The sequence below is a fragment of the Crinia signifera genome, chromosome 2 (assembly GCF_055691185.1).
Source record: "Crinia signifera chromosome 2, ASM5569118v1, whole genome shotgun sequence".
Classification (NCBI taxonomy): Eukaryota; Metazoa; Chordata; class Amphibia; order Anura; family Myobatrachidae; genus Crinia; species Crinia signifera.
Window position 1 is genome coordinate 340,562,914 of NC_139218.1, and position 24,855 is coordinate 340,587,768.

The following is a 24,855-nucleotide window of genomic DNA, read 5'->3' on the forward strand; positions in this document are numbered from 1 at the left end:
TCCACTTTGTTCATTATTGCGCTGAGTAATTGGAGGAGGTGCCCATACACGACAGTACTCTCATGAGTAGTGTTACCGTCTCAGTATAGGGAACATATGGTAAAGATTCTATTAAAGATTGGATGCTGCCTATAACATCCAATCATATTCTATTTACTTAACACCTCCTAGAAGATAATAGATATAATCTTATTGGTTGCTATGGACAAAATCCCATCTTTAATATAACTCAGTAGTAAATGGACCCCAATTGTGTCCTATCCAGATCTAGTGGATGCCGGTATAACAATTAAAAAAGTTTATTAAAAAAAGACAACATAAATATTTTATTATTCTCTCTTCTATTAAGCATAAACAATGTGATTACTTTGATTGTAAGCTCTGGGGCCAAGTCACACTTTTTAAAGCTGTATGTACGCTCAATGAATTCTGGAACACTGTGGTTTATTTAGTACATGCATGGCAACCTCTGGATAAGTCTCCGACTCAGATCCGGATAATACTGTAGGTTCCTCCTCACTGGGATAGTAAATCTGTGATTATTTGTATCCAAAGTAAAGTAAGAAAAAAAGTATACGACAGACAACTGTAGTTTATCTGATTAACCTGTAAAATTGCAGAGATCGGCAACGTACTCGCCGTATGTTATGTCTGGTTGTCTGGTGGCACATGCAATGATTCGTTAATTGATGCTTTCCTCTGCTCAGTGACTACTTGTATTGTTAGAGTACCGGAGCACCCTGCAGAGGCTTGCCTATTTTGGCAATATAAAGGTTAAATACCTGAATGGTAAATCCCATAGTGCCAGCCCCCATCCCCGCTCACTGCAGAGCTAAGCTCAGGCTCAGGGGTGTAGGTATTGTATAATAGCAGCGGCCGGTGGCGGACAGTGAGAAGCACATTATTCCCTTGGCTCACGTGTATGCTTCTGATGTAGAGATATAATTATCCTGCAGTCTGTCCTGACACCTCCTCCCTTGTCATTGTACACTCACACACTACAGCACGAACAATGCAGGGACAAGGAATACGTAGACTTTTTATAGTTGTTCTGACATTACTCTGTCTAGAAAAAAAACAAACGTTAAAAATAATGAATCATTGAGTAATTGCAATTTAATTGACCAAAATGTACATCTAACATTTTACATAAATCTGATTTGACATATCTACCAGTGGTTATGAACGATGGGGGAGGGGGGGATAAGGTGATCATTGGGGGTGATTCTGGTTGACAATAAGCAGTGTAATGCTGTGTACACACGGGGGCGATAGGGGCTATAATCGCTCGGAATATGGTCGCAGGCGACCATATTGCCAGTGATTGGGAGTGTGCCCCGGCGATAAATCGCTGGGTGCGCACTCCCGTTTTCAGCCCCTTACCAATCGCTAATTCCCTCTGCGGCACCGCCAGCAGAGGTTCCTTATCATCAGCGACCATCTCTGGTCGCTGATGAAAAGGAGACACTGGGCAATATATTGCTCAGGAATATATTGCTAGCAATATATTCCTGAGCAATATATCTCCCCCCGTGTGTACGGGGCTTAACTTTGTGAGCCAACTAATGCGCCCACTAGCCGTGCAAATGCCCACCCCCTGCCGCTTTGTGAATGGATGTTTTGCATAAACATCCATTTGCAGGATAGTGTATGGGCCATAATCAACCATCAAATGATTTTTACCCTCTTCACAATTCTATGTCAGCTAGAGAGGGGGGCAGCTGACGTCCTGTGATATCATCCTCCAGCGCCCAGCAGGCAGCTGCCCACCTGCGCTTCGCATGGGGACACATAGTGGTTTCATGAGCGCACCAAGCATTTTCGCGTGAATGTCCCCATGCGAACCTCCCCTACCTCCCTCAATCTGCCCCCCCTGTGCAAACACCTCGATGACTATGCAAGTCGTTGAAGGCTCCTGCACAGCAGCCCTGTACATGCGCATATGCGACTGTGCACATGTGCAGAGGATAAACATTGGTCCACCGGTGCAAATTCACAGGGGACTGACCAGATAAGAATATCCCCCATAGAGACTTCTGACTAATATTGTATTGAGCTGTATATGAAGGGTGGGGGGGGGTCCTGTGGACCATTCTCAAATTCAAGAAGCTAGTGGACCGAATAGTGGGTAACCCAGTAATAACAAGATGGCAATTGATAGATTATTTATTGTCACCATTGGTTCCATGAGACAAAAAGATTTGCAGACAGAGAATTAAAATATATGGGTTGACTGTGATCTCATCATTTTCTATGGTAAAATACCTAAGTAATGGCTTATATTTACTAAAAATTGCAGTACGGATGGTGTAAATGCCCCCATACATTAGGCCGACTTGTCCTAAGGACAAGTTGGACCCAATTCTCCTGTGAGCCACCCGGCAGCTCCCCGGCCGCGAGCAGAACGTTATGGCGGGCGGCGGTGATCATCAGTGTGCTGTGTGCAGCGGGCGGGCAGCGGCGGCTTTTACAACTTTAAAATAAGGTGTCAAATGTCTGTCCAGCTTTAGATTGGCTGAGATAGAGCACTCTCAGCCAATCAGCGGCCTCCGGGAGGGAGGGAGTTGTAATTGCCTCTGCTGCCCGCCCGCTGCACACAGCACACTGATGATCACCGCCGCTCGCCCATACTGTCCACTCATTTAAGAACCGCCGCTGCCCGCCTGCTGTAGGAGGTCGGACCTGAACGTACATGCTGCATGTCCGACCTCCTGATCCGGTCCAATGCGCATGGGACCGCGCATCGGATCGGATCAAATGTCAAATACATGCGATCTTGGGCCAATTGATCGGCCCAAGTGCCGAAATCATATGGAAGCGGCCCAAAATTGTATAGTGTATGAGGGTCTTAATGGTTAGCATTACTGCCTCACAGCATTGAGGTCATGTGTTTGATTCCCACCATGGCCCTAACTGTGCGGAGTTTGTATATTGTTCCCGTGCTTGCGTGGGTTTCCTCTGGGTACTCCAGTCCTCCCACAATCCAAAAATATACTAATTGTCTCCCAACAGATTAACACTAGAATGTCTGTGTATGCATTTACATGTGGTAGGGAATGTAGATTGTAAGCTCCACTGGGGCAGGGACTGATGTGAATGTTCAAATATTATTTGCAAAGCACCGCGGAATATGTATGCGCTATATAAGAAACAGTTAATAAATAAACAAAACTCGCTCTGATAGAGAAATCTAGGCTACTGCCAGGTACGGTATGAGATCAGTCCTCTGTTACAGGACAAGTTCATATTCTGCTCCCTTTTACATTTGGTGAGACCCAGCCAGCTATGTACAGTACACACATCACAGCTTCATTTCCTGTACAATGGAGTCAGTTCAAGGACATCTATAGTTGCTGTCTTAAAAGTCATCAGATTCATCAGGTTTCTTGCCATAGACGTGGGTGTTTGGATGGGACACAATGAACAATCCACTGCCAGTGACCTTGATTTAAACGAAAACTACATGGTACACATGGTTTGTGCTTCTCATACAGGAACATTTAGTGTAATTAATTAAATTAAATACCATCCTTAAGAAAATAAACTGTGGATGACCCCTCAGTCTTTGTCTACTGTACTAATGCACGTGTACAATTGCTCTGGGAATAATAAGCCTTTTCATTTTTCCTGTATTGTGTAACCATGCTACTACAATTATAACGACGCAGTGTATACACGTGTAAACAATCTGCCTGCAGAGTTGATCCCAGTGGATAAGCACAGTGGTTCTGTGTATGGTGGCACTATATAAGTAACTGTAATAATAATACCAGAGTGAAATTTACATTATTACCATAACAGTCAAAAATTCTGTTGGTCGTGGGATGATACATATATATTTCAAGATCTTCTGATTTAAACAAAAGAGTCTCTTATACCCCTTTCGCATCGCACAAAAAAAGTTCATGTTGGTTTCTTGCCGGTTGGACCCAGTAATTGGTGCGATGTGAAAGGGGTTACCGGTTAGAGCTAAGTAGCAACACGGCAATATGAACCAGGTAAAAAGAAGGATTCTTACCGTTTTGTTGCCGTGTTGCTGTGCCGTGTGAACAGGTTAAACTGGTCGAGTGACCCATTTCCCGTTCACACTATGGAGGAGGCAGCACTTGGAGCAGTGCCAGCTCTAAGCGCTGCCTCCTCCCCCTCCCCCAGTGACGCTCCTCCATGATTTCAGCGAACTGGCAATATTGCTGGTTCGCTTATGAAATCTAAAGAGAATGCACATGCAGGGTCGATCCAGAATTGAACTGTTTCAAAGTCCCAGTGCGACCCTGCATTTGCAGTCTGAAAGCAGTATTAATCAGCTCTTCTGAAAATTAATTAATTGATTCCCAAACTGGGTGTAATGACACCTTTGGGTGCCACAGAGCAAATCTAGTGGTACCACAGGTTGGTGGCCCAGTACTAAATTACATTTTTTATGTTCAATGTGATAGGCAAAGCCAGTGATGGTGGCTGCCAATCATTAAAATATGTGGATAACCAGAAGGACAACAATGTCCCTTACCACATCAATGACCCTAATGCGGGATACACACCAGGACAACCTGCTCACGATGCACGATGTGAGCGGGTCGTCAGTGTTTCTTCCGACCCGCTTACGATGACGCCGGGGGCACGACCTGCTCACGATGTGCACCGTGAGCAGGTTCGATCCGATGGCGACCCGCACCCGGGAGTATGGTCGTTTCCAGATCCTACCTGCAGCAGGTAGGATCTGAATAACGACTGACCGACCCGCGGGACCGCGCATAGGATCGGTATCGGTCCACACCAGGAAAGAAAAGGGCCCAATCACCACACAATCTACATCCAATCGGTCGGAATTGGATCTAGATTGATGGGATCGTAACCTTGTCGTCCTGGTGTGTACCCCGCATAAGGATGACATATAAACACAATTTAATTAATAATTGGTGCTGTATTCCTCAATTAGTAAGTTTTGGCCTAGCGATGCTTTGGAAAAATTTTATTCAAGAAGGTTTTGGAGCCACTGAGATACATGAGTTACAGAACTACATCATTATTGCAACATTGTTAAAAAAATATGTAAAAAAAAAGTATATCCTTCACTGCTAAGTTCTGCTGTAGTGATAGAGATGTGAAACTACGGACTCACCGCTGTGTTTTCAAACTAAATTGATACATTTTAACTTAATTATCCCAAGCTTAAGTTAAGTCACAAGCGCAACATAGCAGAGGCGTAACTCTGGGAGGCTATGGAGTCATCTGCCGCCAGGCTCCTGCTCCCAAGGGGGCACCTCTCCTCCCCTGCAAGCTTGAATCAGTTGATTGAAAGCCATCCATATCGCTTCTGTGGCTGACTCCCCTCCTAGCAGGACAATAGACATTACACTCTCTTTATTTAAACATAATCTACACAACATACATATATTTATATAATGTGCTGTATCTGTGTGTGTCTTGTCTCCGGGCAACTTGGACAAACTTTTGCCACTGCAACATAGGGATCAATTCACTTACACTCTACAGCATATAGTGAAAGATAGCATGCAGAAAGGACTTTCTGAACAATATCGCTCACTATATTGTCTAGTGTGTACACTAAATATCACTAGTGATGCGCACTACTGCACGTTGTTAAAGATGATAGATGTCTATAGAACATGCAGGTCAATATGGCTATATAACAAAATGACCTGGATGTTCAGCAGGTCCCGGTGACATTGCTGAACAATATTAGTATCAGTATGTACGCACAATATCAGATACCCGCGGCCGATATGGTTAATTGTCTCATCTGTGGCCAGTGTGGATCACTGTATATAGGGCTTTAGATGTGAGTTTGCAGAAGCAGATTTGCAACATAAATCTCAGTACATTGCAGCAATGTGCGCACCCGTGTACAGAATAAATGAGAAATGACGATTTACAGGGCTTACGTGACTTCTGAAAAAAATCAGCCTGGGAGAAATACATGAATAGGTGAGAAATCATCCTGAATCCCTGAAAATTGGCATCTGTGATAGCAGGTTCATGTAGAAGGCTGTCAGGGACCATAAGGAAAGTGCTGGAGGCTCTTGAAAGGTGTCAGTTTGCTGATTTTTTTTCCTAATTAATGAGTGAAAAAATTAAAGCCGACAAGTGTTTTTTTACAAAAAGTATTTTGGGGACAAATATAAAAGGTTGGAAAAGACACTTTTAGCTCCTATGTGCAAGTCCATACCCCCTTTCCCCAACAATACTGTTGGAAATGACGTGTGCACACACCATTGAATACCTTAAACTATTAACAGTCCAGGTACTTAACCAGTGGTATTGGTTTATTGTTTGATTGCAGGTTCAGTTATACTAACTGTTACATGTACATCAGCGATAGAGCGGTGCTTGAGTGGAGTGGAGTTGGGTTTCATACACTTTCCCAGCAATGTAAACTTAATTGATAAAATGCAATACATATATGGAATTGAGTCCTCTAGGTCAGGGATGGACAATTGTCAGCTTGGTGAGCCTTTACCTATCCAGCCTATCGGACATTCTGCATTCCCTGCTTTATTATAAGACTCAATGGGAGCATCCAGCGCAATGCAATCAGAGGAAATAAGTGCTCGGTTCGTATAATATCCCTTTAATCAGGGATACATAGTAATTGCACAGTTTCTGAAGCTGCCTGATTTCCAGTGTGCATATCACCCAGTGTAAATCAACCACAGAACCTGTGTAATTCCAATGTAATCTCAAATAAAGGGATGCTATAGCAACCACAGTTGGGCAGGCACCACATTTTCTCCCTCCTACTTCCCAAGAGTCCAGCTGCTCAGATATTTTTAGACATAAGTGGAGATGTGTGTGGCATCTTGTAAGCCATGAGTGACATGCGGGGAAGGCATGAGTGGCATGTGGGGGAGGTATAAGTGGCAAGTGGGAGAGTTGTTAGTGACATGATGGGGTCTGGGTGGTCTGTGAGGAAGACCTCTAATGAGGGGTGGGTGTCCAGGGCACTAGACCTTACCACAGTGACTAGTCTGACATCACCCCACCACACTGCTTTACCTTGCAGGATAACTGGAGAGGCATGTGGGGAGGTGTGAGTGGCAGGTATAAGTGGCATGTGGGGGAGTTGTGAGTGACATGTGGGGGAGGTATAAGTGGCATGTGGGGGAGTTGTGAGTGACATGTTGGGAGTCTGAGTGGTGTACCTGTTATTGCCCTTAGAGCAGTGGTTCCCAAACTAAGTCTAAGCAAACTATAAACACATATAAAGACAACGATGAGCTCTCTTCTGTAAACTTCCTGAGAGAGAACAGAAAATGCTGGCACAGACATATTTACCAACATCAAAACTTTACAAGACAGACATTCGTTGTAACCATTCTGTTCTGCTCCTCAGACTACATGAGGAGCAGTATCACACATGGGGCCTAATTCAGCATGAATTGCTTATTAGAGAAAACGCAGAAAGTCGCCACCCAGAACAAAAGCAAAACCATCTGATGCAAAATTGGAAAATGGATTGTAAATAGCAATGTATATAAAGATCTATTCGCAAACAACGACACATCAAACTGTTTTTCCATCTGCACCAGTCTAGGGCTTTCACTAATCTGAACCAGGCTGGAAGTGGTCATCATTGACGTCAGAGACCCACGTCTGCCTTTTCACAAACACACCCAGAAAACGCCATGGTTCCACCCCTAAACACCAGCTTCCTGTCAATCAAACTGTGCCTACCCAGGGACTTACTATGGATATTTTTTTGCTAACTGACCCCACACATGCTATAAGCGAACGCTACACGTGTGCAATTGTTTCATAATTATTTAATTTGCAAATTCTGATTAGCGATCCTTGCTGAATGAGGCCCATAGTATACAGAGTAAATGGGCTGGATAAAGGATTATCCTCAGTTTTTATTGCTTGCAGTTAATTAACTAACATTTTAGCACATATTGAGGCAGATGTATTACGCCTGGAAGAGATAAACTGGAGATAAAGTGGAGATAAAGTCAAATGAGATAAAGCACCAACCAATCAAATCCCAACTGTCATTTTCAAACACAGTTCATTGGCTGGTGCTTTATCTCCTTTCACTTTTTCTCCACTTTATCTCCAGTGGGTCTCTTCCAGGCTTAAAACATCTGCCTCCTTATTAGGCCATAGTTCAATGGTCCCCAATCTGTGTGCCTAGGCACATCGGGGTGTCACCAGTCTCTTCCAGGGGTGCCTCGGGTTTGCCGTCCAGGAACAATTCAATTAGGGTTAAAATGATAGGCAAAACAAGTGCTATTGGCTGCCAATCATAAAACATGTGGCCAATCAGAAGCACAAATGTGCACCAGCACATAACTAAACCTAGGATGACAGTAAAAGCACCATTTACTGAATTTAATATAGTATTACAAATTTATCAATACATTCTTTGATCCTAAGGGTGCCGTGAAAAACTTCTGATACGCTAGGGTGCCGTGAGAAAGTTTGGGAACCCCTGCTTTAGAGTATCCACAAATCTACAATTTTAAACTGAATGGCTAAAACCCACATGTACCATACAGTCTGCCACATTTCAAGTTTACTACATAATCTGATTCTGCTGCTATAGAATTGCTGGAATTAACTCGTTACTCTGTTGCAAGACAGCATTTTTTTCTTTTAATAGATATGTTTCATTGCCCATGGTTACTATGTTATTATGTAGTAAATTATAATAATTATCGGTTATCAAGTTCTTGTTATGCTGGAAATAAGATTATGCTAGGCAGACAATTCAGGGAATGCTGGAACAACTGAAAATAAATGTGAAATTAATTGATGGAGGGTGAAAAACCCAACAACATCTCGTTAATAGTAATTGGTTGCGGGGATTGGCTATCAGGAAGACTAGGGTAAAATTGGAGCCAATCAAATGATGCATCTGTCCAGCCAGGTACACACCTCGCTCCATTGCAATCACAATTAACATTAGAATGCAGCTGTGGGTTTTGATTAGTCATTACTATTACTATTATTATTATTATTATTTCTATGGAGGGTCTGCTCTTTGGTTTTGTACTTTACCAATGGGGTGAAGTATATTAGTTCAACAACAAAACGTCGACATGCACAAAGTTTGCACTGAAAAAAATTCACACACAAACAAAAGGTTGACATGAGTTTTTAAAATTGTTGTGCTGCTTGTGTCAACCTTTTCACCATGATCTTTAGAAACCAAAAAAGTGGCCCTTGGTTTGATGAGAAGATGTAAACAACATATTTATTACATGCTCTAAATTAAACATATAATGACATAACACACAAATAAAATCAAAAACAGTAGAATATAAATAAAATTTATAAAAATAATTTCAAGTGGGAGTGGAAATTGATGGTAAACTCTGACCATATATCGTGTGCGCTTGTCGGTTACCCTTTTCACCATGTCGATCATATGTATGTCAACCATATGGAATCATCCTATTGACTGCCGAGCAATCATCCCGATACCTTACCAATGAATCTGCTGCTATTTTGATGATTTAATTCCTAAGAGAATGACAATATAAATGAACATTTCCAGTAAGGGGCCAATATTAAATATAATCACTAAGACAAAATACAACCAAATGTATTGTTCTCATTGCATTTACCGCTCTTTGAAATGATGAATTAAACACCTTAAGGGGCTTTAATTAAATGAATAATGTAACACTAATCTATTAGGATATAATTGCTGTTTTGTGTACAGCCAGCGCTCACCATTGAGCCATATGAATACATTTTGGGTCCCTAAACCCACAGAGCTCAAGAATGACAGAATTGTAATGTAGGTATAGGGGTACCAGACGGGGTGAATTTAGGGCCAGTCCCCCCTAAACATAACAATATTGGTTGCCCCATCACATCACTGCACCCATGTTGGGACTAATGCTGTGTACACACGGGGGAGATATATTGCTCAGCCATATATTGCTGAGCAATATATGGCTGAGCAATATATTGCTCAGTTTCTACTTTTCATCAGCGACCAGAGATGGTCGCTGATGAAAAAGAAACTGCCGGGGAGAGCCCGGCAGTGGTAATCAGCTGGTCGCAGGAGCATGTTCCTGCGACCAGCGATCACCACAGGGGCAAAAACGGGAGCGCGCACCCGGCGATATATCGCCGGTGCACACTCCCATTGCGGGCAATATGGTTGCTCAGCGACCATATTTCCCGCGATTTGGGACAAAATCGCCCCCGTGTGTACGCACCTTAACATAGAAACATAGAATTTGACGGCAGATAAGAACCATTTGGCCCATCTAGTCTGCCCCTTTTTTTACCCTTCAGGTAATCTCAACCCTTTTTAATCCTTATTTCTTTGTAAGGATATTCATATGCCTATCCCAAGCATGTTTAAATTGTTCTACTGTCTACCACCTGTGATGGGAGGCTATTCCACTTATCCACTACCCTTTCTGTGAAGTAATTATTTCTAACATTTCCCCTGAACCTACCTCCCTCCAGTTTCAGTGCATGTACTTGTTTTCCTTTGAAGAAAATTTTCCTCCTGTACTATGTTAAAACCCTTCATATATTTGAAGATTTCTATCATGTCCCCCCTTTCTCTTCTCTGCTCTATTACTATTAGATAGATACAACTTTATTGTCATTATCCTAATTTAGGACAACAAAATTCAATTTAGCATCCATCCGTACACATCCATATTATAAAAAAAAAAAAACAGAAGTCCATACAGTTTACAATTATACAATGAATACTAAAAACCCATTAACCCCCCACCCAAGCTACATTCCCTATTTAATTTAACAATAGCCCTTGGAAAGAAGCTATTCTTCATCCTAGACATCCTATTCCGTAGGCACCTAAACCGCCTACCTGACGGTAATAGCACAAATAATCCGTTTGCTGGATGAGTTAGGTCTTTTAAAATATTGTGTGCTCTTCGTAAGCAGTGTTTACTCTGAATCTCCTCAGCAGACGGGAGTGTAGTACCCATTATACGTTGGGCCGATTTAATCACCCTCTGTATAAGTTTCCTTTCTGCAGTGGTACAATTTCCATACCAAACAGAAATGCAGCTGGTCAAGATGCTCTCAACTGCACATCGGTAGAAATTCAGCAATATACGATGTGACAGTTGATGTTTTTTCAACATCCTAAGGAAAAAAAGACGTTGATGAGCCTTTTTTACCAAGCATTTAATATTAATTGACCAGGTTAGGTCCTCTGAAATCTGAGTCCCCAAAAATTTGAAACTGGAAACACGTTCCACGCATGCTCCATTAATTTGTATCGGCATGATTGGGGTAGATTTTTTCTTACGAAAATCCACAACAATCTCCTTAGTCTTGCTAGCATTAAGGAAGAGATTATTTACTCCACACCAATCCACCAGATGCTGAATCTCATTCCTGTATGCTATTTCATTATTATTATCAATTAGCCCAATTAATGTCGTATCGTCTGCAAATTTAATGATGGTGTTAGAATTGTAAACCGACTTGCAGTCAGATGTAAAGATAGAATAAAGAAACGGGCTGAATACACAGCCTTGCGGCACTCCAGTATTCAAACTAATCGATTCAGAGCTCACTGTACCTATCCTGACTACTTGAGGCCTATCGCTTAAAAAATCCCCTATCCAGTTACATAATGGACCGTTAATCCCTAGGTCTACCAGTTTTGAAACTAGTCTAGTTGGTAGCACCGTATTAAACGCCGAACTGAAGTCGACAAACAACAGTTGGGCGTAGATATTGTTGTTCTCCAGATGTGAAAGCACAGTGTGAATTAACAGAGAAACTGCGTCATCAATACTTCTATTGCTACGGTATGCAAACTGGAATGAATCTAAAGACGGGGAGAGACCAGCCTTCAGATGTACTAACACCAACCGCTCAAAGCACTTCATGACTATCGGTGTAAGAGCCACTGGACAGTAATCATTCAAACTCATCGGCCTGGGATTTTTAGGCACTGGGATGATAGCAGTACTTTTAAAGCAAGCAGGAACAGCTGACGCAGACAAGGACATATTAAAAATGTCTGTAAAGACCCCCGTCAGCTGTTCAGCACAAGCTCTCAGTACTCGTCCTGGAAAGCCATCCGGTCCCGCTGACTTGTTCGCATTGATTTGACCGAGACCAGCGAGAACCTCTGCAGATGTTAACACAAGAGATTGACCAGAAGGAGGCATTCTAGTTACCCTTTCACTATTGACTCTATCGAACCGGGCGTAGAATTGGTTCAACTCATTTAGTGAGGAGACATCTAGATGAAGGGATGAACTAGCTTTGTCAGCTTTGTAATTACTAATAACCTGGATGCCCTGCCATAAACGGCGGGTATCAGCTTTTTCCAGGTTATCCTCCAGCTTTAATTTATAACAACGTTTAGACCGGATAATGCCTTTCTTCAAGTTTGCTCTAGCTATACCATAAGCTTCAGCATCCTCTCTCCTAAAGGCAATATTCCGTGCCCGTAACAGAAGCTGAACCTCCCTATTCTTCCACGGCTTCTCGTTCGGGTATACCGAGATCTTTTTCCAGGTAGTGACACTATCAGTGGTAACGCCTATATAATCAAGCACAGAGGAAGCATACAGGTTTAGATTAGTAATTACATCAGACCCCCAAGGTTCATATGGTCTAAATGAACTCCAATTAGTAAGTCCAAACTTCTCCTGCAATAATGCATCAGCTCCTGCAGGCCAAACTTTGATGTTCTTAACGGTAGGTTCCGTCTTTTGCCGTAATGTAATATAATTCGGGGAGAGAAATAAAGATACATGGTCCGATTGCCCCAAATGGGGGAGGGCGGCCACTTTATATGCATCACGGATATTAGTGTATACATGATCCAGGGTTCTGTCACCTCTTGTTCTACAAGAGACATGCTGATAATACTTTGGCAGAACTGATTTTAAATTTGTATGATTAAAATCACCAGCAGCTATGAACGCCGCCTCTGGATTGGCAGTCATATGTTTATTGATGGAACTATACAAGCCCTCCATAGCCACATTTGCCGTAGCATCTGGGGGAATGTACACTGCTGTAATAAAAATAGAGGTAAACTCCCGAGGCAGATAAAAGGGTCTGCACTTTATCATGAGGAATTCGAGGTCAGCTGAGCAATGTCTCTCTGTTATAACAAAGTCCTTGCACCAAGCATTATTGATGTAAATGCATAGCCCACCTCCTCTAGATTTCCCAGCATCAGTGGAGATTCTGTCAGCCCTTATAACACAACGGTCAGGCAACATAATAGCACTATCTGGTATGCCATCATTCAACCATGACTTTGTGAAGATGGTAACATTGCAGTCAGAGAATCTCATACTGTGCCTGATATTGAGTTGCAGCTCCTCCATCTTATTCACCAGGGACCTCACGTTGGCCAGAAATATAGTGGGTAGTGGAAGCCGAGAGGGTGCCTGTCTCAGCCTCTCACGTAATCCCCCTCTCTTCCCCCTCCGCTGCCTTCTGTCCCGCCGCCTCCTCCGTCTACTACCCTGCCCGACAGGATGTGTGACCTCCGGCTCCATAGCAACCGCCAGGTCACGCCAGAAAGTGCCTGTCGTCCTCCCCTCTACCGCGCTGCTGCTGCGGCTGCAGACGCCGCTCTGGCCGCTCTCCATCCACCTCACGCCGATACGGAGCATCTCGGCCGGTGCATACATCAGACGGGCGGCATCCACCCCTTCCAACAGCCCTTGGACAACAAGGTATATCAATAATATGCCGCAAAAACTGAGACGCTGGGCCTCGCGATCTCTGGGCCTCGCGATCTCCTCGCGCTGCCATCTTGGAAGATCAGATAACCCCCTTTACTATTTCTCTATTACTATTAGACTATTACTACCAATGCCTCCAGACTGCCAATCTGATGATCACTGCCCACACACCCCTGCCAGTTACAAAAAAATAACAAAAATTAAAATAAGTTGTAATGACAAACACCAAAAAAAAAAACAGAATCAATTGGCCTTATCTGGCCAGCAGCTTAACTGGGCCCCCATGCATAGCAGCATGCTGTGCCAACCCCTCCCCCCTACCCAGCAAGTATCACCTCTCAAGTGCCTAGTACAGGGATGGCTAACCTTGACACTCCAGCTGTTGTTGAACTACACATCCCACCATGTCCTGCATTCGTTTTAGCATGGCCAAATAGTAAAACTGTAGAAGGGCATGCTGGGATGTGTAGTTCAACAACAGCTGGAGAGGCAAGGTTAGCTATCACTGGCCTAGTAGGATACCCACCATTGGTACCACAGGGAGAATCCAATCTGACTACTACGAGAGTGCAGAGTATATTTTTGTAATGAGCCTGAGAGGGGGAGAGAGAGAGAGAGAGAGAGAGAGAGAGAGAGAGAGAAAACACCAATCAGCTTCTACACTGTCACTTTACAGGGTATGCTAAAAATGACAGAGGATGATTTGCTGGTACTTCTCTTTGCTTTCTCTCTCTCTCTTATACATTTTATATCTCCCCTTAGTATTTTAGTAAATAGTTGCTCTTTGCTTACCTTACAGCAATAAACATCAATTTACTTACACAACGCAAGCGAAAACTGTGCTATCGAAAAAATTTTTTTCGCATATTACCAAAATTCAGACTATGTTCACATTACTATTTAAAACATATAAAACAAGACAAAGACACGTCACATTTGTGCATTAAATGATATTTGTTCATGTAATGCAGCATTAATCACAATACTTTATAACATCACTAGGACAATATTTGCAAGGACCTGTATTTGGTTATAATGTGTTTGCTTCTCTGTCCTTATTTGTGGAACATCATACTTGCTGAGTATCACATGATCATTCGGCATATTGAAGCCACACCTTGGATTATACGATGATCATCCTACTGTATTAGGTTTTGTTTTATATTTCTATAAAACTCTGCTTTTAATTTGGTTGCTATTAATATGTGACTTGTGGCATAATAGTTTTATTTATTCCTAATTGACTTAAATGAGATTGATTTCATTTGATGTGCTGAACTGTATCATTACTTTATGTAAATGAAACAAATGAATAGAATACAAGCAGATATACAACTGTTCCAACATATAAAGGGCTGCGTACACAGAGAACAAAGCACTCACAATGACAGATTGCTGTGCCTCTGCTTAATGCAAAGCAATACAGACAGGAAAACACAAATATTGTGGCTGTACTGTCACCTTTCTGTAACATTATGATGTTCCCGGGAAATTTGGTCAAATACAGATTGATTTGCTGACTGCGGATAAACAATTTGATTTGCTTGAGGATCATAATAATGAAATGCGGCTGCTAAAATGTTTTAATAGTTCAGATTCTTTGTTCTAAATCAGGCCTGCCCAACTTGTGTCCCTCCAGCTGTTTTTAAACTACACTTCCCAGCATGCCGTGCCATGTTTAGCATTCTCCAATAGCAAAACTGTGGCAAGGCATGCTGGGAAGTGTAGTTTCAGCTGGAGGGCCACAGGTTGGACAGACATGTTCTAAATGGACAGAATGTGGAGATGGTGGATTCCTTGCCATGTACTATTGAATATTTGCGGCTTTTTCATAGAAAACATCTGTTTTCCTGAGTTAGCAGCAAATGTTAAGAACCCCCCGCATGCATCACAGAGGGACCACCACATGAATATCCAATACTACAGAACCCTGCCCCCCTTCCTCTACCACCACCACCACCCCCCCCTAATCTGGCATGCTGGGCGCCGCACTGTAAACCATGCGATGACATCACAACACTTGCAGCTAACAGTGTGGGCTCCCAGCATTCCTGCACTGAAGGATCTGTCTGGGCCTGGGGACTATGTGCGGCGAGCTGCAGAGGACCTGCGGCCCGCCACTGTGTAGTGGGGGAGGGTAGCTGCAGTGAATGGGGGTGCTGGCAAGCTGCTGCCCGGGGCCTACCCTCCCATAGCAACCCCCAGTCAGCGGCCCTGATGATTGCATTAATCACATCCTGGGCTACCACCATTTTAAGGGGTCAATCCTATTAACCCCAAACGATGCGGATGATTCGCGAGTTGCAAATCATCACTTGTCTGCAGGGACATGCATCCCACCGATAGGATTGCATATTGGGCTGTTGATTCTGCCCAGATAGCTTGGCATATGCAGTCTTATGGTAAATGGGCTCCTTAAGGTATTACTAAGTATTTGTCTTTGAGTGATCATGAGCAGGGGTTAGTCAAGTAGGCCAAGCAGCATCTCTGTTTTAAAGAAACTATGTGCCTTATTATTACCAGTTATTTATATACCACAAACATATTCTGCAGCGCTTTACAGAGAGTATTTGAACATTCACATCAGTCCCTGCCCCAGTGTACCTCAGTGCTGTGAGGCAGTAATGCTAACCATTACACCGTTTGTGCTGCCTTAGGAATGTGTAGGGAAATTTTTGTACATTTTTATTTGGTATTGTGGAAAGTGTGTTATTAACATAAGGGATTTTTTGTGGTTTAAGTTGATCATCTCTTGAAAAGGTTGTCAAGTCAACAGCTAAAGTGATCAGCGGATCTTACCTCAGTAAAGTACAAAAAAAATTCTAGAAAAAATTGTCCCGCCTAAATAATGTGTTTACTTTGCTGCCATAAAATAAACAATACACTGTAGATCCATTCTATGCTGCACTAGTCGACAAATTTGTCATTCACAACAGCAATATATGTTGAATTGTTCTAAATGTTTTTGAAGAAGTTATTTATTTAGGGTAATGATGTACTTTTATGCTTTTTAATGGCCTTCCGGAAGCACATTTCAATAATTTTGTTGATTGTACATTTATGTGAATTGTAAGGTAAAGTTGAATTGAAAATATAATATTGATTGCAATTACCCAGTTAAAAACATGTATATTGTCCAACTGTGCAGGGACCGGGCCAATGTAAACATATTTAATAAATCTGCCCCACAGTGAGGAGTTTAAGGGTATCTTTTCTGTGAACCACAAAGTGTACAAGAAAAGATGTCAGTACTTTACCTGAATCCGCAGGGAGATGCGCCCTCAAACCTAAGGTGCTACTGTACATTTGTACACTGCAGCAATTTTGTTTACTTTAAAAGAGTGCATTTATTAATATGTAATGATACATCCTCCCATCAGTAATGAAAATAATACAATAACATTATTAAATTATTACAAAAATGTTAATCACACTATATCTATCAACCAATCATACACTTTCTTTTCATGAGGAATTTGCAGACGAATAGATGAAAAATAAGTGCTAATTGCACATTTTATATTTAAAAAATACAAATAAAGTACATTTTTAATTTTGCAATCGGGACATAGCAATTGATACTCCACTACACTATTGCGCTGTCACATCACAATGGGAGCGTGTTAATGTGCAGTGGGAAGAGCACACCATGGCATACCCAGCAGTTATTAACTCTAACCCTGGTCCTTTGCCCTGAAAACTGGTGCACCAGTGACAGGAGCATGTTCCCCAGCCCACCTGTACTCAGCAGGGCACAAATGTGCTGAATAGGTTAGACCTTTTTTAATAGGCTATGGTTAAGAGATACAGAAATTGGGAATGTGTGGACTAAATAAGGGAAGTTTTGAGAAATGATATAATATACCTTCCAACTGTCCCATTCTTATAGGACAGTCCCAGTAGCCAGGACTTTAATCCGGACTTTAATCAGTGGTAAATGCAGAAGACCAGATACCTGATATTATCAGGTTGCCGCATGATGCCGCATGTGTCCGCAACATCATGCAACCTATCACTGCAATTGTTATAAAGTCCACATTAGCAATCAGCTCAATACATTCCAATAGTAGAGGCAACAGATTTTTTGTAATTTTATTTACATTATCATTGAAAAAAAACATAAATAAAAACACTGAGAACCGGGATGCTTAATCACTTTTTTTGTGGTACCCCAAATGGAAGTATCAGGTGCACACACACCTCTATGCTGATTTCATAGGGGAAGCAAAACCCATAGCAGCCATACCCAGTGCTATTACGGTAGTCCTATCTATGTGAACTAATAGTAATAGAGCCCTAATAATGTGATTGTTCTCCGCAGGCATGGCTATACCAGTGATAATGATCTGTAATAACAATCTTTTGGAGATGTGTGCTTTGAAATAGAAAGTCCAAATTTGGCCTTGCAGTTCCATTTACCCAAAAGAAAGTTTAAAAATAGATAAAATGTGTTTAAAAATGGTAAAACTACTTGGAAACCTCCAAATGCCTGCAGTCGCTTGATTCCAAGCCTTGTCTGGAGTCATTATTTAGTGACCACAGTCACCACGCGTTTCATGCGACTAGTGCACTTGAGAAAGTGCGCTAGTCGCATGAAACGCGTTGGATACAAGCAAGAATACCAGCATGCTGACCCGACACCCGCTCCAAAACATCATCCCGCGGCCGCGGCATCACTTCCGGCTACTTCCGGTTCCCAGCGGGAGCAGACGCCCGGCACCTCAGCCGCAATAAAAAAACAACAAGCGGCTGCCCCTACAATGGACGCTGCCTCCACTCCGCACTAAAAGGAGGCACACTACATCGTAGGAGAGTCAGGGTAATTATAGGGACAGCAAGCTGGTTACACCAAATTTTAACATTCGCCCAAATTATTCCCCAAAAGGGTGTAAACATCATAACCGCTAACTTGTTTATTCCACAGGTACCACTCAAGCTCTTCACCCCTCCCCCTTTCCAAATTCATATCATGTTCACCATCTTATTCTGCATACATTCCTCTTAATATCCAGCGCTCTTCACTAACCATATTTGCCAACCTAATTTCATAAGAGCTGCTTTTTTGTTAGCGCAGAAACCATAACCCAAATCCAATGTCCTATACCATAGCAAACATTTTATTATACATATCCATTTTTAATTATTGCATGATATAATTTTATGTGCAGTTAGTGTTATTTGAGATTAGTGACCCTTTACTGTAAAGTCTTCTTAACCTGGTGTGCCTGGGACTAAGGGATTTTTATAAGTAAACTTTCCCTCCCCTCGCCGAGCTCATGCAGGTTAATAACACATTAAATAGCTGTAAAAAATAGTACATGCATTTGAAATCAAGCAAACACCTCTCCCCGCAGTAGCGGAATTTAAAGTTTTACATTTGGCAGCAAACAAGTGCAGATTAATGGTGAGATTAACACAGATTGAAAGTGTTGTTGCATCTATAGAAAAGATAAAAGACAGCAATAAAATGGGAAATACAGGCGCAACACATTATAATAGCCAATGTTTTGAAACATTTTATAAGCTACCTTACATGCAGAAAGATAATGGGTGATGAGAAAAAGAATATTAGACCAAATGCTGTAAAAATGCTTCAAGCAGCCACAAAGGGCTCTGAAATATTAAATCGTTTTTGGAAGACGATTTCTTAACCATTCATTGCTGAGCAATCAGAAAGCCTCAGGCAGTAGTAGAACTGTGTGCTCTTCAGTTCCAAAACTTTGTTTGACGAACAACTGCCAAAGATACATGCCAGAATGCGCCATTGTGTTAGTTGTGAGTCCTATGTTAAGTAATCATCACACACAAAAACAAAGGTGTTCGATTTTAGGAAGGCTGATTTTGTAGAGATGGGAAACTCTGTTAGTGATTCTTTGGCAGAGTGGAGGAACTTGGAAGGAGTGCAGGAGAAGTGGGAAGAAGTGGGAAAAATTAAAAAGTGCAATACTAAAAGCAACAGAGTGTCAAAAAGAAGTAGCAAGGATTGTGAAAGCAAAAAAGTTGGTCTTTAAGAAATTTAAGCAGACGCAGAATAATGAGGACAAAGAGGTGTATCTTGTTAGACAGAAGGAGGCTAAGAAGGTAATCAGATGTGCAAAAGCACAGGCTGAAGAGGAAATAGCCCAGTCAGGACAATGTAATAGCAGATCATATTAATAATTATTTCTGCACAGTATTCACTGCTGAAAGAGAGGGGAAGGGGCCACAGTTAAGTTGCAAGTATAGTCAGAAAACTGAGGGAGAAACAAGTACATTTACAGAGGAGAATGTCCTCACAAAACTCTCAAAACTAAAAGTGGATAAATCAATGGGGCCAGATGGAATACATCCAAGGATACTAAAAGAGCTTAAAGGGGAGCTGGTAAAACCAATAACAGGATTATTCAACCAGTCACTAGCTACTGGAGTAATCCCAGAGGACTGGAAAACAGCAAATGTAGTCCCACTGCACAAAAGTGGAAGCAAGGAAGAGGTAAGCAACTATCAACCAGTGAGCCTTACATCAGTAGTAGGGAAATTGATGGAAACACTCTTAAAACAAAGTTGTAGAATATCCCAAAACCAGCAATTTACAGGATCCGAAACAGCATGGGTTTACTGGGGGAAGATCATGTCAAACAAATCGTATTGACTTTTTTAACTGGGTGACTAAAGTAATAGATCAAGGTGGGGCTGTAGATGTAGCTAATCTAGACTTTAGTAAGGATTTTGACACTGTCCCACATTGCAGACTGTTAAATAAACCTGAAAGCTTGGGATTGGATTCTAAGATAGTTGAATGGATAAGAGCGTGGTTGCAGGACAGAAAACAGAGAGTTGTAGTAAACGGAGTACAGTCAAAGGAGGGAAAGGATACAAGTGGAGTACCCCAGGGATCCGTACTTGGACCAGTGCTTTTTAATATCTTTATTGGTGATATTGCAAATGGAATTGAGGGTAAAATGTGCCTTTTTGCAGATTTCACAAAAGATATGCAACAGGGTAGACACACCAGGAGGGGTAAAACAAATGATTGAGGATCTAGGTAGATTAGAGGAATGGTCAAGGGCATGGCAACTACAGTTTAATGCCCAAAAATGCAAAATCATTCACTTGGGTCTCAAAAATCCAAAGACTAAATATAATATTAATGGCACATTTATGGAAACTACTGAGGAAGAGAGGGATCTAGGTGTCACTATTTCAGGGGACTTAAAGGCAGGTAGGAAATGCAACAAAGCAATGAAGAAGGCAAGTCAGATTGGTTGCATAGGGAGAGGTATCAGCAGTAGAAATAAAGAAGTAATAATGCCACTGTATAGGTACTACAGATGAGGTACGACCTCACCTAGAGTATTGTGTTCAGTTCTGGAGACCATACAGTATCACCAGAAGGATATAAATACATTAGAGACTGTACAAAGAAGGGCAACTAAAATGGTGCATGGCCTACATCACAAAACGTACCAGGAAAGACTAAAATATCTTAATATGTATACTTTGGAGCATAGAATGGAAAGGGGGGACATGATAGAAACTTTCAAATATATCAAGGGCTTTAACAAGGTACAGGTGGGAGACATTCTTCACAGGAAGAGGAGCAACAGAACACGAGGACATGCACTGAAACTAGAGGGAGGAAGATTCAGGGGAAATGCGAGGAAGAATTACTTCACAGAAAGAGTAGTAGATAAGTGGAATAGCCTCCCATCAGAGGTGGTAGAGGCAAATACAGTAGTACAATTTAAACATGCTTGGGATAGGCATATTGATATCCTTACAAAAAAAAATAAAGATCAAATATGGTTTAAGGTAACATGTTTAAAAAAGGGGCAGACTAGATGGGCCAAGTGGTTCTTATCTGCCGTCAATTTCTATGTTTCTATGTTTCTATACTGGTAATATGAGGTCCACAAAAGCTTTTGTAACTGGTTTGAGAACTTCATGATTCCGTTAATTCACAATGTTTTCTGAAGATGGCAGTGAACAGGAGTATGTTCCACATCTGGAAATGTTATGACTGTGAACCCAGAGGTTTAGGAGTGATATGTCGTTATGCATGTTATAATCTAACAGGTCAACACCATGTTTAGAGTGTTAAAAGCGGTCTTTTTTCAGAGTAACACTAAACCTAACCCTAATCAGTCCTCCCAACCTTTCAGAAATCGCAATCAGGACATAAGATTGAAATTAGGGTGTGTGGCTTCATTGCTAGGGGGTATCACTTACTAATTGTGGCACTAACAGCAAGGCCACACCCCTATTTTTACTGCTAATGCTTCTGGCCATGCCCCCAGTCATTCTCCTTCAGTGAATAGACACTGTGCACGTGCGTATAGAGTCTATTGATGCTGTTTTGCTATACAGAGCAGCGATAGGTGGGGGGACTCCCAACTGACCCCATCTTGCACCGCAGGACACTGTCAGCCATGGGAGGAATGCGGGACAAAATATTGTGATTGGCCCACAAAAATCAGGACAAAAATCAGGACAGTTGGGAGGTACACTACTGTTCAAAAGTTTGGGGTCACCCAATTTTGTGTTTTACATTTAGTTATCAAATGAGTCGCAAAATAAATATAACACATAGTCAAGACAATTATGTTTATTTTAAATAATAATTTTATCCTTCAAACATTGCTTTTGTCAAAGAATGCTCCTTTTCTTTGCAATTACATCATTGCAGACCTTTGGCATTCTAGCTGTTAGTTTGTTGAGGTAATCTGAAGAAATTTCATCCCATGCTTCCTGAAGCACCTCCCACAAGTTGGATTGGCTTGATGGACACTTCTTGCATACCATATGGTCAAGTTGCTCCAACAATAGCTCAATGGCGTTGAGATCTGGTGACTGCACTGGCTACTCCATTACAGACAGAATCCCAGCTGCCTGCTTCTTACCTAAATAGCTCTTGCATAATTTGGAGATGTGCTTTGGGCCATTGTCCTGTTGGAGGAGGAAATTGGCTCCAATCAAGTGCGGTCCACAGGGTATGGCATGGCACTGCAAATTTGAGTTGCAGCCTTTCTTATTCAAAATCCCTTTTACTTTGTACAAATCTCCAACTTTACCAGCACCAAAGCAACCCCAGACCATTACATTACCTCCACCGTCCTTGACAGATGGCACCAGGCACTCTTCCAGCATCTTTTCATCTTTTCCAAACACCTCATATATCCATTCATCTGTCCATAACACTTTTTTCCAATCTTCTTCTGTCCATTGTTTGTTTTCGTTTGCTCTTACTAATATTTTCCATTTATTGGCCAGTCACACAAATGGCTTTGCAACTCTGCCTAGAAGGCCAGAATCCCGGAGTCGCCTCTTCACTGTAGACGTTTACACTGGCGTTTTGCAGGTACCATTTAATGAAACTAGAGACTCTAATGTACTTCTTGCTCAGTTGTGCATTGGGCCTCCAATGTCTCTTTCTACTCTGGTTAGAGCCTGTTTGTGCTGTTCTGCTCCTACCTCCAATCTCTGTCTTCATAGTGCCCTCTCTCCATATAATTTAGGTTTGAAACATATCATTTTGCTTTCACTTTCTGTTAAAGAGTAATTTGGTCCATCAAGTGGCCTGTAGTGATCACTGGTGGTGCTTCACCTCAGAGGTGAGGAGTATTTAGACTTTTATATTAATAAATATCTGTGGATAGTTACCACACTTGGGATTTCTGTGAGAAGCAGGGTATATCCAAGGAATAGTTTTTGAGTTTAACTCTGAAATATTGCAATATTTATTAGTCTCAGAAACAATTCAGATAAAATATCCAAAGTAGCAGTTTAGAATAATTGATATTTGATATTAAACTAAGTCAGCATCCATCCTGTTGAGTGTGTGGAGAAATCAGTCTCATAGTACTTAATAGCGCTGCATGCCCAGCTGCCTCTGGATGAAATAGTGGAAATGAGGAATGTCATATGACTGTTCCCAGAGTTCCCCGATACCAGTGATAAAGGTGCCCGACTGCAGCTCCCGGCTCACCTCTAAGGCTGTTAGCAATATGTACCCAAAGCCAAATTCTCATAGGACTTTGTATGGTGGCAGGAAAGAACGGCAGAACAGGTGCAGGTCCGATGGATGACTCTAGTTTAAAATCCACAACGAAGCACAACCAGGTAATCCTCTAACCGGTTTTGCCCCCATCAGGGAGCTTTTTCAAAGAGTCCGGAAAAAGCTCCCTGGCAGGGACGAATTAGGTTCACAGCCGGTTGTGTTATATTATAAATATTTTTTTAATGTATCCTATATAGAATGTAAACAATGTATATTATATATTTCCCCTCATATTACACTTTGGATATAACCAGGGGAGGCTACAAAGGGGGCTGCAGCTTTGTTCAAAATTCAAATAGAGGAGTCACAGCAACTGCCACTCCAAACTGACTCACTGGCAGTTGGTGTTTCTCCCCTATTTGAATTTTGGACTGTGCTGCAGCCCAACCCCTGGATAGGGAAGTTTCTGAAGGTTATGTGAGTGGCTTCCAGAATTTTATAAGCTTGCTTGAAGAGGTGAGTTTTCAGGTAATGCTTGAACGTTTGGAGACTGAAGGAAAGTATTATTGGACATTGGGGGGCTCCCACAGAGTGGGTGCAGCCCAAATGAAAGTTCTGAAGTGGTGAATAGGAGTGAGTAACAAATGTGACGAGAGATTTAGATCTTGTGTAGATTGAAGAAGTCAGTTTGGGAGTTATTTTGAGATCATGTTGATGTATTGTGCTATGTCTGGTTATATCATCTTATGTTTCTGGCTGCAAATCATGATGTGGAATTTCTTGTACTGTTAATTTAATCAGAGACTTTATTATTTATTTATTTACAGTTTTTTATTTAGCGCAGCATATTCCATTGCGCCTTACAATTGGACTTTAGAGAGGGAGTACTAAAGAGAGAACCCTGCATTGTTCCCTTACACAGCGGCACTAGGACCCTGGACTAACGCCGGCATGTGCTCTCCAACTTTTGTGTGCTGATGTGCATGTGCAATCATGTATCTTCAGCTATGTCCTTCATAGATTAAGGAGCTGTCCTTCATAATAAAAGAGAGGTGGCATTAATCATCCCAGCATTTTTCCACTATATGACTACATATATATATATATATATATGCCAGGGAGCAAACTCCACAACCAACAGTGCACGTATACAAACAGGTGTGTGCTCCCATTTGTCTGCGTACACCTGTCCTACCCGATAAG